The 13,310-nt window shown below is 49.5% G+C and overlaps 1 protein-coding gene across 1 annotated transcript in view; it reads right to left on the bottom strand.

The window, feature by feature from the left end:
* The window catches only part of LOC122382075 (epidermal growth factor receptor-like), a 79,131-nt gene that overhangs the window by 33,281 nt on the left and 32,540 nt on the right, over positions 1-13,310 (bottom strand). The window lies entirely within an intron of this gene.

The following is a 13,310-nucleotide window of genomic DNA, read 5'->3' as shown; positions in this document are numbered from 1 at the left end:
GTCTCGGCATTTTGTACCGCCACGCACGCTGTGTGAATAGTCACGGAAGCGGACGAACAAACACGTGTTCTCTGATGGCGACGACAACTAAATCGTTGTGTTTAGATTGTTACGAATGTAACGTTTATCACGGATGTTGGATACGTTTAGCGGTAAGCATCACTCGGACAAGCGTGGAAATGACGCATGCTTGAAACACAACAAGCAGTGAGCATTTCATGAGGTAAATGGTATGGAATCGTGATCTAGCTGTTATCTACCTGTTTTCCTGGAAATATGCGATCACCGCGGAAGACTGGAGAACTCAGTACCACTAAGTGGACTAAAATATATTTTGCGTTTACTTCAACACATCCATCATATTAATGCTTCACTAGACACTAAATGGTATTGAAGTCATGCCCATGTGGCTGGGTGGATTGAAAAAGTCGTTATCACTAATTACTAAATAATGGTACATGTAGGTATGTCCTTCCAGATCATTCCCCGATAGTCTGGAGGACAAAGCTAACGATTCTTCATACGAATGTTTTCTTGAATACTTGTCTGTAGATGCCTAGAGATGGCCTTTTTTGGTAACCGCAATTAGCACTTCCCGAAAACCTCAGTACATCGTCGGGTCGTTGTGATGCGGTTGATAAGAGCCTGGCGCGCGCCTGAGTGGGTTTGACGCGCGCGGGTTGCCCGCCGCCGCCACCCTGAGGAACCCGTCTCACCGCAAACACGCGGTGGGGAACGTGCGCGCGGTACCGTCCGCGCCTCGGCGCGCCGCCGGCACTGCACCGGGGGCATCCGAACGCGCCGGCCGCGCCGCGCCGTGTCGCAATGCAATGATGTTTTCCCTGTTTGATGTTATCTGCAGCCTCCAAGGCTACGTGGCGGAGGGACGTAGCCGGCATCGGCAGCGCTCTGCGCCACCGGTTCTCAGTACGCCGAGTATGTGCGGTGTCACAGCGGCGGCCCGAGCTCTTATTTCGGACAAAGGCTGCAGGAAAATAGCACTCCTTTTGTTGGCGACAGTCGTCCAGAGACCCGTTGGAGCAGGCTTTCCTGATTGTTAAACCTTACGGCCGTCGTATTGATGGCTCGCTCCGGGTGACTCTGGGCGACTCTAAAATAATCATTTAATTCAAGTTTCAGGCTCTAAGACTCCAGTCAAGCAGATTCAAGTCACTCCTGTTGTTATATGGATGGTTTCAACTTCCAAGCGACTCAGAACCGGTAATGGTTCCATCACTCTCGGACACCATCCGGTTCATGTGTCGATTCATCCCAACCAAAAAGCCTGGGGTTTCTGAGCTCAGTCCTGCTCACATCAGCACCACTTCCGACGCACGCCATCGTCAAATCTGGCGCCCGTGCGCCACTATCGTCCTCGACGCTACGCCCGCGCCATTATCGTCGCCGCACGAGACCGGCAGATTTGTGCGCCACTATCGCCACACGTGCGCCGCGCGAGCCGCGTTATATCAGGACTATTTCCGACCCAACCTGCCCAACACTATAGAGTAACTGATACAAATCTCGTGCGCTCCACTGATGTAGATACGCACGGTGCAGCGCACGAGGAGTCACCCCAGGAGGGTCCAGCAGCAGCTGGATCTGTCCAGACACCTCCTCGTCCCCACCCGGACCTGCGCAAGGCTCAGTGTGTTTCCCTGAACAAACGGATTTACAAACATATGCCGCGCATTGCCAACACGTGGCTTCGGAGCGCGGCTGTTTCTTGGAGCTTTGTGATAAACTGGTTACATTTTTAATGTGGTTAGATAATAGTTAACGAGGTATAGTGCGGCTGTAAACTCTGCATTGAACACGACGAGGAAAGAAAATATTGAACGCAATAAGGTTTGAGGTAATTTGTGATAGAAAAACGTTTTATGTCGCTCATGTTTCTTGACTACGTGACTATCTTGCCGCAGAATTGGTTTATATAATGTGTTTGCAGCCGCAGAAATATGTACGATGCAAGCACACGTCATGACTGTGGGCCACATCTGCATTACAACCTTACCAATTAAATTGGTAACTAAAAAAGTAAACGCTAAATTATAACATGGACAGTTATGTTGTAGACAGCATATTGCATTGTAAGCACCGCAGTCCGTCTGCCGATGTTGTCATTCCCATACGAAACAGAAAAGTCACGAGAACGTTATCCTCGGAACGTTGACCGCATCTTCAGGAGCGACCACCGATGCACTGGAACTCGACGGTCAACTGCGAACACCTGTTTCGAGGCGATCGCCACCGACGTGAGGGCCCATCTTTCCTGCCTGGAAGGAACCCCGGCGTACGAAGAACAAGCCCGGACTCTAATGAGGCTGGCCATCAAAGGAGGTTAGGGAAGTACCGGATAAAGAAGTTTGGGTCAACTCCGAGCTTGCCGTCACCTCGTTACCTGGTTACTCACGCGAGTGGACCGTTGATTGCCGACAGAGGGCCAATGCAAACTGGAGTACACCGGCCGTCTTCTTTCCGTGATTGGCCCGTCGTTTATGACGTCACGCACTTACCTGAATGCAGCCTCCGGTGGTCTCTGCCCTCTGTGCGTCGATACTCACCTGAAAATAAGAACAAGTCGTTACTTTTGGATCTCATTAAACACACAGACACTGGTGAGACACACGCAAGACGTCCGTTTTCCTGATGAGCGATGTGAACGCTGACAGCACTCGCCAAACTGTGTGATCATTTGTGGAGCGTACATACAAGCGCTCGAGGAAAACACATTGTAATTACAGTCTGATAATTAACTAGAACGAGGCAGGTCTGTAGTATTAATCGTGAATGCGGGGAAGTTAGAAAACTTGACGGGAAGGTGCTAATTTGACGCTATTTGTTCCAGACAATCACATGCAGCCACACGAAGTTAATTACCACAATCATAAAAGAATTGGTCGGTTAGTACACATTCTCTTCTCCTTGCTAAAGCGCCTTCAAACCATGCCGACCATGTAGCGCGTCTCTCTGCCGGCTGTGGGCGCCATTAGACCGGCCGCTCCCAGGGCTGTGCCGGCCCCTCGGTCTCTCCGCGCCGGGCCGGCTCTCACTGCGCGGTCCGCGGGCTCGCCGACTGGCCGATGTCGGTGCCCGGTGACCTGTCGCGGCGACTTGTGGTTATGGCTCGCTCCACTGGTCGGCCAACCACTGGCTCCGAGCCACTGGCCAGGTTATCGCCACTAAACCCGACGCTTTACGACGGAGTTCGTGTAGGGCCGCTGAAACATTAGCGGTCGCGGCCTCCGAGACGGGTTCGACATCGACACCGAACGGCAGGACTGGCTGCCGGTGCTCCGCCGACCTTGGATGCCATCTTCACCGGCTGATCGTCTCAGCAGCTCCGGCTGGGAGCGGTCCATCCAGCAGCAGCTCAGCACTGCCGAAATGGCTGCAGCATCAGCCGGTGCAGCAGCTCAGACGGACCACAGCAGCCGAAACGGCATCTCTTGCGAGTCCGTCGGCTTTCACTGGTAGCGGTTCAGATATGCTTAATGTTTATGGCTGATAATATTGAGGACAATGAGCACAATTCAAATAACGATGCTTATGACGATGTTCGTCATGATACATCATGTGCCATTTGGGGCTAAAATTAAGAAGATATTACCATTTCTCGAAGGGAATGTCACATTACTGAGATTAGGCCGTTATAGCGGCTTTAGTCATCGTTGCATACTGCAAATACAATTGAAAAATCGTGGCTATTTCGCTTATGTCGTGAACCACATGGTACGAATGAGAGGAAAACTAGGCGGGCGAGTATGCGGATAACGCCTCGTTTTACAGTAGTTCGGTTACCTAGCCACACTCCCGGATCCAATGCAGGGAGAATTGATAAGCGATGACGAAAGCCGAATGTGAAAACTATACAGCGTGACGCTTGTGGAGGACATAAAAGCGTAAGTGTCGTGACTTCTCACTTTTCGTGGTTGACGTAACAAAAGCATCACGACAGACGCGATACTCTTTGAAGTAACTATTTGTAGTAATTGGTACGGTTTGCTACATTTTCCTAAAAAAGCAGCCATGTCTTACAAAACAATAATTATATACGTCAACAAAGGTCAAAGGAGACGTCGGCTGTCACCGACATGGGTGGAGAATGTTTGAAAAAGTTACCCCGGCCGGCGACCGATAGTCGCGGGAAGACGATATACTCACGTTGTTCTCAACGGTCATCATCAAACCCCTATTCTGACGCATGGAATAGGATGCTGTGTTTGCTCAAGGATGAGCGTTGTATCCGACACCGTATTATTCATAACATTTTTGGAATGATCGAAAAGGCAATTTCCTTTTAAATTATTATTTCTTTTTGCTTAAACTTGCAATTTCACACCGAACCCAAACCAAACCATATGCCATTTTGAGTACCTAAATGTTGCGTTTTCAGCTTTTTATTGTGTCTCAAAATAGCTACAAAAAGACAACTCACCATAGTAGAAGCTTTACAGAGAAATTGACAGATCGAACCAAGCAAAGCACTAAAATAGGTCACTGACATCCACGGGCGTAGCCTTTTTCAATGTTGGGTGGCTCTTATAATACAAACAGGGAGTCGATCCAGGAATATCGACCGGTCCCGGTCTCGTAGCTCAGTTGCTAGAGCGTTGGATTCCGCGTGGCGAGAGCACGCGGCCCGGTTACAACAGTCCGAGTTCGAAGCATGATGGCCGCTCGGTGTTTATGAGCACCCTGACGGGTACGCTCATAAACGGGTGTGGTTGCGGTTGGTGGCAGGTCAGTTGAAGGCAATGAGGTCAAGCAGTAGTTTTGAAAAAGTGCGCCGAAGGCGCGCCAAAATTTCGAAACTGAACAGGATTTGAGAGCAATCTTGGCATTGGCGACCTCACGCGGGTCTTAGGGTTGGAGATTATGGCAAGTTAAGTAAATGGTAAATACCTACCTGATTTGCAATATTACGCCCATGGAAGTCAACATTCGAAGAGCGTGAGTTTTCTTTTCTCGTATGGAGACAGCTTTTAGGATTTACAAGAGTAGAAAAGTTACCCCGGCCGCGCCGGGGTAGGCTGAAAGTTACCCCGGCCACGGCCGGGGTGGCCGGGGCAGGTTCTCCACCCATGGTCACCGATACATATAGTGTCAGGACTGAGCAGCACGTCTATGTCCAGTTGTACATACATATAGTAAATGCAGCTCTAATGATATGTTTGATGTTTCCTGAGAGCATGGTCTTTGCAGGCTACCCAAAGTCTTTATGAATATGATCTGATACCTATTCATAACGACTTTGGGCAATCTAGTCGTTCTGATCTGATATTCATAACGACGAGATTACCCAAAGATTATGACGAGATTACGAGATTATGATCTGATACCTATTTTCATTTCGTGTCATCAGATTCAAGAGTAGGTACGTCATCCTGTTTATACTATAAATAATATTTAAATTGGGCCTTTGAATCAACCATGCTCAAAACTTCGCATGTTTTCACAGTGAACTCGCGTATCACTCACCTTGAAATCAAAACGGTAAAGAACGTAGCTATAAATCTTTTTGAGTGAAATAATCCTTCTATACCATGCACTATATATGCACTATAAATCACAATTTCATTGGAACGACGTTGCGCTTACAAACAATGGCCGCGATAGTGTCTAGTCCACTTCCGTGACAGATAGCTTAACGCAACAATCATTCGCCGATATCTCGGGAAAATCTCTCGTGCGCCGGATGTCCTCCTGGTCCACTCGCAGCTCCAGCTGTCCTTCGATTCTGACCCTCCCCCCTGCCCCCCCCCCTCTGAAACACCCACCCGACCGTCCGGCAAATGACTGCACGCACAGGTAAAGCGGACCGGAATCGGCCGGCCTTGCAGCGCCGCCGTAACTGGCTATTATCTCTCCAGAGCTTGATCGTAGCCCCAGGCACTGCTGGGGGCAATATTCGAAAAGATGGGACGCCACCTGCAGTTGTGACCCGGAGCCAAGACCCAGCTCAATAGGGGCCCGGGGCTGGCCCTGGACGTCCCAGGACCCAATGGTTAACTCCGAGACTGAAGACAGGAGAATAAAGAATCGGGACAAGCCAACGAGCCATGGTTTAATCCGGTTCCTAACAGGTTCATCGACGAATTGGCATGTGGGTTTCGACCTCAAAGAACGTGATGGATTTCTTTAAGTTGCATCTGGCCCGTGTCAATTGTCATTTGTAAACTGACGGTGCAAGGTTTTTGTAGGCATCTTGCAAGTAACCGAGAAATTCGAATTCGATCTATTCAATTGTACTTTCTTCGCATCAATCTCTTGAAAGATAGAAAATTACACCAAACCATGTGATTTGTGAGGTAAAGAGCCTCGCTGTTGCTATGGGCATTGCAGATGCTGTGAGAGTCAGTTCCTTGGAGCAAGTGAAGTACGCTATCTGCACGTGGCAAAAAACCTCGACCTGCATGCATATTCATCTAGCAGCTGAGAGACGAGGGTTAAAAAAGGGGGAACCAGTAGCATAACTCACAAATTATTGCATGTTGTGGCATAAAATACAGTGTCGTATTTTCGTTTCATCATAAAATGCGCCATTTATTTGTCTGAAGCGCGCCGTCGGTGCCTCAAAATGCGCCTCGGCCGACTGAAACCGGCAGTAATGGTCGCCACCATAAACGCCGTCGTAAACAACTGGCCAGTGACGTCACACCACTATACAAGCTTGATTGGGGATCTAAAAAGCGCCCGCTCCTTTACAGCTTTCATCTCGGAATAGGCGCCTCGTACATTATGCATGCCTACCTGGAAATCTAAAATGCATCTAGAGAACACATGAAACAGTATCGGCACATAAACGCGGATAATCTTCGCTTGACGAATCTATAGCCGTAGCTAGGCAGACACCAGTGCAGCGGTGATATATCTCCTCCGATGTAGCTGTCATGAGCTGCAAGACGTCGTAAGTTTCCTGGGAACTCGCCACATCTATAGCTGCTCGCCTCATCTAACTCGGTTCGATCGATAGTTCAGCCAAGCTGCACGCACCGAACTCTGAGCAGTTGGCACCGGGCTGGCAGGCGCCCGCCGCCGTCCAGCCCCTCTGGGTTTTCAGGTAAGTCGCAGCCCCTCGCTGGGCGCCGTCCGTTTCTCTGGTTTATGAAACGGCACCACCTCGGCGGCTCACTAAAATGGGTCCACCATTAGCATACAGAGTACCCCAAAGGCCATGCAAAAGCGCATACCAGTGCGCGTCGGGTGATGCCGGCGATACCTTGTAATTAACCACCGCTGGACACATTTAATTTAGCGGCCGTGTTTTATGAGCTGTAGCGGTGGCGTCCCTAAGATACGGACGGCCTGATGTACCGATGAGAAGTGGCGTTACGGTAATGAACGCCGTATAAGGCACGGGTAGATGTACTTACTTTGCCACGGGCGACTCATATTTCATAAAATTTGAACCCCTCTGTTCTGTCTCGACGTCATCTCGATTTCACGCTAACCCTTTCCGATGCAGTTCCATAGATCACACATTTCATGATGCAGGGCACCTGTTTTGCATTTAATGTTCAAACCACTAATTAACTTTATGCGGAGCTTTTAATTCCTATTCACACGAAAAGCGTCGGTAGTGTCTGTGTAACTCCGACTAGATGGCTAATTTCTGTCTTGTTCTATCCTCCCTCTCATGTCCCTCTCGCGATTCTCCTTCTGCTGTCGCATCCCTCTTCTTCTCCGCTCTTCTCCCCTGAGCTTCTCATCGCGTTTTCTCCTTACCCATCCCATTAGGGCTCAATAAAACACGTCACACCCGACGGCGGGTGCCGCCGGCCAGGCCAGACCGCGCCGGATGTCTGCATAATGCGCCGGCGGTGCGCCGTGTCGGCGGCCGCGTGTGCAGCGCCACTGCAGGAGCTGCTGCAGCGCGCGGCGCCCTGCACCCGCCGGCCCCCGCGGAGGCCGCCCGTCCGACCGGCCGGCCGGCCCGCGCCGCCATTTTGCCGCCTCCGAGATGCTGCTCGGGCCCCGCGCGGCGGCTGGCCCTCAGCGGAACGGCTACTGCCAGCGGCATCGGCACCAACGCCAGTGCCATGGCTGCCGCCGACCTGACTCGGCCCTGGAAATAAATACAGGCCAGATGTCGGCCTAAGTGCATATCGCGGCAATAAACCTGCTGGCCGCTATATCTCACAGCGGCGGCGGACGGCCGGGCGGCGTGGGGTCACCTGCCGAAAGAGGAAGATATGTGTCGCAGGTCGTGTCCTGAGCGGACAACATGGTCCCACCGAGCTCTGGAACCGAACAACACACAGCTACATGGCTTGGACAGGGGCGTTGTTGGTAGAGTCGAGCTGATGCGTTTCGGATTACCACTGCGAGCAATGGAAACGATGTGTTTTGCGAGCGGCATGTAAGTTATGTTTATTGTTTTCACTGGCTTCAATATTAATGTTGCGACACGCAAAATAGGTTTACAACAGCTGACCATGTAGATCCAGCTCAGTGATTTTCATAGCAGAATTTGACGGTCGATCTGGGGGGATATGGGTCGTAGACGGAGAATAAAGTAGACGGAGAAGTAGCTCCACCGGCTTCCATCAAAATCCAGCGTATTTGGCCAGCTCATCGAGAATGGGAGAAAGCTAGCCCCAAGCGACTTCGAGGTTCCATGGGGCGAAATATTTGGTGCAAAACCAAAACACTGACGGGTGGTAGTGTCTAGTGTGTCATCGAAATGTACCCTGTGGTAATGTGAAATAAAAAAAAAAACGCCAAAGGCCTTTGGAATAGCTAACCAGAGAATTGGACGTCTTAAAGGGACTATCCCACCTTTAACATGGGGTTTGAGTTGAGATAGCCAAGTTTGCGGCGAGGTTCAGAAACCACTATCTATCTAGGTTGCAACCCCCGCGGCCTCTTGGTGTTGAAGAAATTCGTTCCCTTCATTTGAAAATGGGCCTTGTACAAGGCCCTATCTTCAACATGGAGCGACCGTTAGTGTGACGTCACCTCGTTTAGTCATTCTGATTTAAATGGGGTTGTTCGTTGAAAAATCGCTTAAAACTTGGTCTGAACTTTGTTGTGGTGCCTACAGAGTAAAAAGAATCAGCTTTATGACAGTAATGTGGCCTGAGCCCTGATCGGCGGCCGGCTAGTACTCTTGCCCGCGCTCACATACGTGCACGTTACCCCGGCAACGGGCTATTGACCAATGAGAAGCGAGAAAAGTGTGACGTCACTGCGATTTTTCATATACCTGTGCCCCCCGGACGTGACGTAGTGTGCTCGCGCGCGTGCAGGGTCTCTGCGATCGAAAAAGAGCGCTAGCAGCGCGTCACTCGACGCCGCAATTGTCAAAAGCGGCGTGTTAGTATGATTTATTATGAATGATGTGTGTAAAAGTGAGTTTTTATGTTGTTAATTTGGAGGAAATGGTTGGAATAAAATAAGTTATTTTTATTTCTATTGGTTGGAGTTTTCATTCAAAAGATTTCGGTCTATAGCATTGATATTTACTGAAAATACCTTCGTTTGAATAAACTGCGGATATTTGGCAACTGAAGTGTTGGGTAAGCCTAAATGATACGTAAAAAGGTAAGAGACACCCTGATTATCATTTGAGAAACGAAAATATATGAATTTCCCTTATAAGACTCGCTCAATATGCTACTCCGTGGTTTATGCCCCGAGGGTGTCCGACGGTTCCCGTTAGTTTGTCGTTGGCGCTCGGCTCGCGCGCGAGCCGACGTCATCGCCCGTGACGTCGGCTCGCGGAATGCGTCATACCCTGCACACAAAATAGCCGGCTGCCGAACAGCGCTCTGGGGAAGGAGGTAATTTTGGGCTGTGACGTCACATATTTGAAAGTTTGTGTTTGGAATATGGGAAGCCTAAGATGTTTAATGAAAAATAAATGCCAGAACCGTGTTCCTGGTCATCCAATCTATAAAGTCGGGCACAATTTAACTGGTTTTAACAACATTTTAGAAGGTGGGATAGTCCCTTTAATGCAGAATGTTGCTGCATAAATTAAAATAATGTTCAAAGGCGTCTACGGGTTGTGTTTCAAGCATTAAAAATAAACAGTTCAATATGTTTTTTATCAAATTTCGCATAATCCATTGGAATTTGCAAGAGCAATTAATCTTTGACTAATGGTTTGTTTCTCCTAGTCAAATGTTGAAAACATGAAAAATATTATCCACCACGTTAAACGGGATTGTTTCTTTCAGGACACGTACTTACATACGTGGCATTAATTCCGTTAAAGACAGTTCACTTTCCTTACATGACGATTTGGCAAGATCACTTTTTTCTATCTCAGTTTCACAGCACACACTGCCTCTCTTTTACGACTTTTACGACTACATTCTCATGGAGCCCACTACACACCATTTGCATTGTTCAGTGTTCTTCAATACCTTAAAGAAGTCTGAAACAACCAAGCGGGCTGCAACAGCTCGACACATGCTATTCGGGCCTGCTTTTTATCCCCATACTGGAATAATCTACTTTTATTTTGCACACCGTTATGCGAAATAATATTACCCTTGTTCCTTTTTTAAACAATATTATATTATATCTGCTTCATGGATGCCTTACGTATACCTATTGTTAGTGGTAAAAGACGTCTTGGATGCATCGATTCCATGTAATCTATTGACTTCACTCACTTTTGAATCAAGTGATTCGAATGCGCCCGATCACAGAAAACTCAACGGCATCTAACTCCAATAACAGCATCTAACTCAATGTAATTGACCATGGACATCCGGAACGGTAACCAAGTGTGCACTTTACATGTAGGTATTGGAAACAACTTATTCCATTCCGTAGCAAAATTGACCAAGACGTTGTTAGGCAATATTGAACAGGTGTGTACTTGTCCTTCCTACGAAACGAGCCAGCATATTGCAGATGCTGTATTACAAAGATAGATGAGCTGGCGCATACAAGAGCAGGCGAACATCAAAACCATCTCCAGAGAGATAATCGGCGCTTACCAAGCTAGTCTTTGCTGTGCGCAGATGCCACGGGTACGAAAAACGGCATACCTTAGCAGTACACCAGGTGTCCCATGCCTCAGCCTAGCCTGCTTTCACCGCTCGACTCGCTCCGCAACAGGTTCAGCGGGCTGGCCACGGTGCACCGCGTGTACACGCGAGTCTATGACCCTCGGAGGAATTCCGATCTCATCCGAAGGATCACGGAGGCGAACAGCAGAATATTGATCGGGCGCTGTGTTCAACATGCGCGAACAAAGAGCCAACGCAGATCGCCGCGCCCTATCAAAGGCAGACGTGAAATCGAAACGGTTTTCAGCCGCTACCGACGGCGGTGTTCGAAACTGTTGACGGTGCGTCTCGCCGCTCCGCTTTGTCGCGAGTGTGTTGGAGCGGCAAGAGACGAGGACGACTGGGGTGGCCGCGGTGACCGTTTGTTAATTATTCCTCTGGCCGGACTGGTCGACGGACGGACGGTCGGACGCGCTGCATTCCTCTGGTAACGAGCGGATTCCTCAGCAGGCTGGGTCAGAGGTCGAGAGACGCGTGACGGCGCCGGCCGCTCGCCAGCCTGTCCCTGTCGAAAGCAGCCCGCCCCTCGGTTTGTCCCGCTTTCAGAGCATCGCAAAACCTGCCGCACAGCCGCCGGCGCATCCTATGATCAAACCTTGACGGCAGCGAGAGGAGATCTCTCTGCTCCAAAGCAGCCACGAGTGATGGTGACGGAAGATCAGGGCGTCAGACGGTCTGTGCGGACAAAGAGCGACCCGCAGCATCCACAGCGCACCATCTCCGTTTCACCGCATCTCGTAGCGCCATCAGGAAGCGTCGTTACCGGCGCTCGTCGACGCGTGATTTATCTAATAATCTGATTCGTCTGATGGTTCTGTAATGGCCGAGGAAATGAGGAGGTGGAGTCCCACTGGGCGCCGGCGTGGCGTCCCGGCCGTCCCGTGATAGATAGCGCGCTGAGTCTGATATCAGCCTGTCGGACGCATCACGCCCGCCGCCGGCGGCGCCCCGGGCGTCCAGTGAGTGTCGAGAGGCGCCCCGGGGGCGTCCGAGGTGGCCGCCGGTGTCAGGAGGACGCCCACAGAGAGTGGGCCAGCTCCGGACATAGCTGTCCGACATGGAGTGAAGAGTTATGGGGAGCACAATTAGCGAACAAAGGAGCCGAACCGGGTCCTGTTATGGGAGGTTCGGGCTAGAAGGTGGAGGGTATTGGCCAATTCTTGTAATGTGTCGTCGTTTTTACATATCCCTGATGAGTCAAAATTTGATTTTCGTTCCTGTTGAATGAACAAGCGGGTATTCATGAATTACATAAACGGAAAATCACATTTTCGAAATTCCAAAGAGTTATCATATTCTGCTGCACTGTCGGAAAACACTTGGTTCGGTCCAAACCTTCTATAAATGAGCTGCATCATATCGTGCAAAATACATAAGTTGCTTCCATGTGCCGTCAAATTGTCGTTGCCAATTTGACGGTTGAATGATATGCCAACGATAAGGCATTAACAAAGACACGTTACGCCCATCTGTGCCAGACTCCCACTTCAACATTGTTTTTTGCTAGCTCACCTCTGAAAAAAAATGTTTAACGTCCCTTCTTTTTTACTTGGCTGCCTCTGGGGACTGCATTTCCGATCACTGATAAGTGATAGACTGTGCCGCACGACACGCAAGAACTGCGGTGCAGTCTACCAAGTACCCAGGATTTTTTTTTCACACGCAGGCTGAATGTGGAACGAGTGTTTTTTGAGATTGCGGCCTTAGAAGGCTTAGCACCAAGCATATCCGGTTGACGCAGCTTGGACCTCAATACATGAAGTCAAACACAGCTAAAAGTACTCCAGCGTGGGAGGCTTTTACTGTCAAGAGGTTTGTGTAAGGGGCTTCGATTTTTTCTCAGCTGACAGCAGGGACTTCGCCACGGTCTAAGGATTGGGCGGAGGGGGGATCCAACCCGAAAGTTCACACCCTTATACATTAGGTGGCATTAAGGAAGTCAAATTATCGGAACGTGCGGACCCCCGCGACCCCAACGGTGGCGGAGCAGTCGTAAGGCATGATATTCTCAAGCCCTCTTGTGCTGTAGCAGTAAAGAAAAGATGAGCAGAGTTATGGCCTCTATTACGGATTACCTAGATTTCGCCAATTCTCATTACAAACTGGCTATCCAAAGATTTGCACCATACCTATAAAGCATATAAGATTTGAATTTATTAGTTCCACATAAAATTTATTTACTTGGCAATTAGGTATGAGCAGTAGGAGGCAGGACCTAACAGCCAACATTATAATCTGCATCGCAGGCCATTAAAATATACTGGAATTCTAATGAAGGGGAGG

The sequence above is a fragment of the Amphibalanus amphitrite genome, unplaced genomic scaffold (genome assembly GCF_019059575.1).
Source record: "Amphibalanus amphitrite isolate SeventyFive unplaced genomic scaffold, NRLGWU_Aamphi_draft 000133F_arrow, whole genome shotgun sequence".
NCBI lineage: Eukaryota > Metazoa > Arthropoda > Thecostraca > Balanomorpha > Balanidae > Amphibalanus > Amphibalanus amphitrite.
This window is presented reverse-complemented; position numbering and strand designations above follow the sequence as displayed.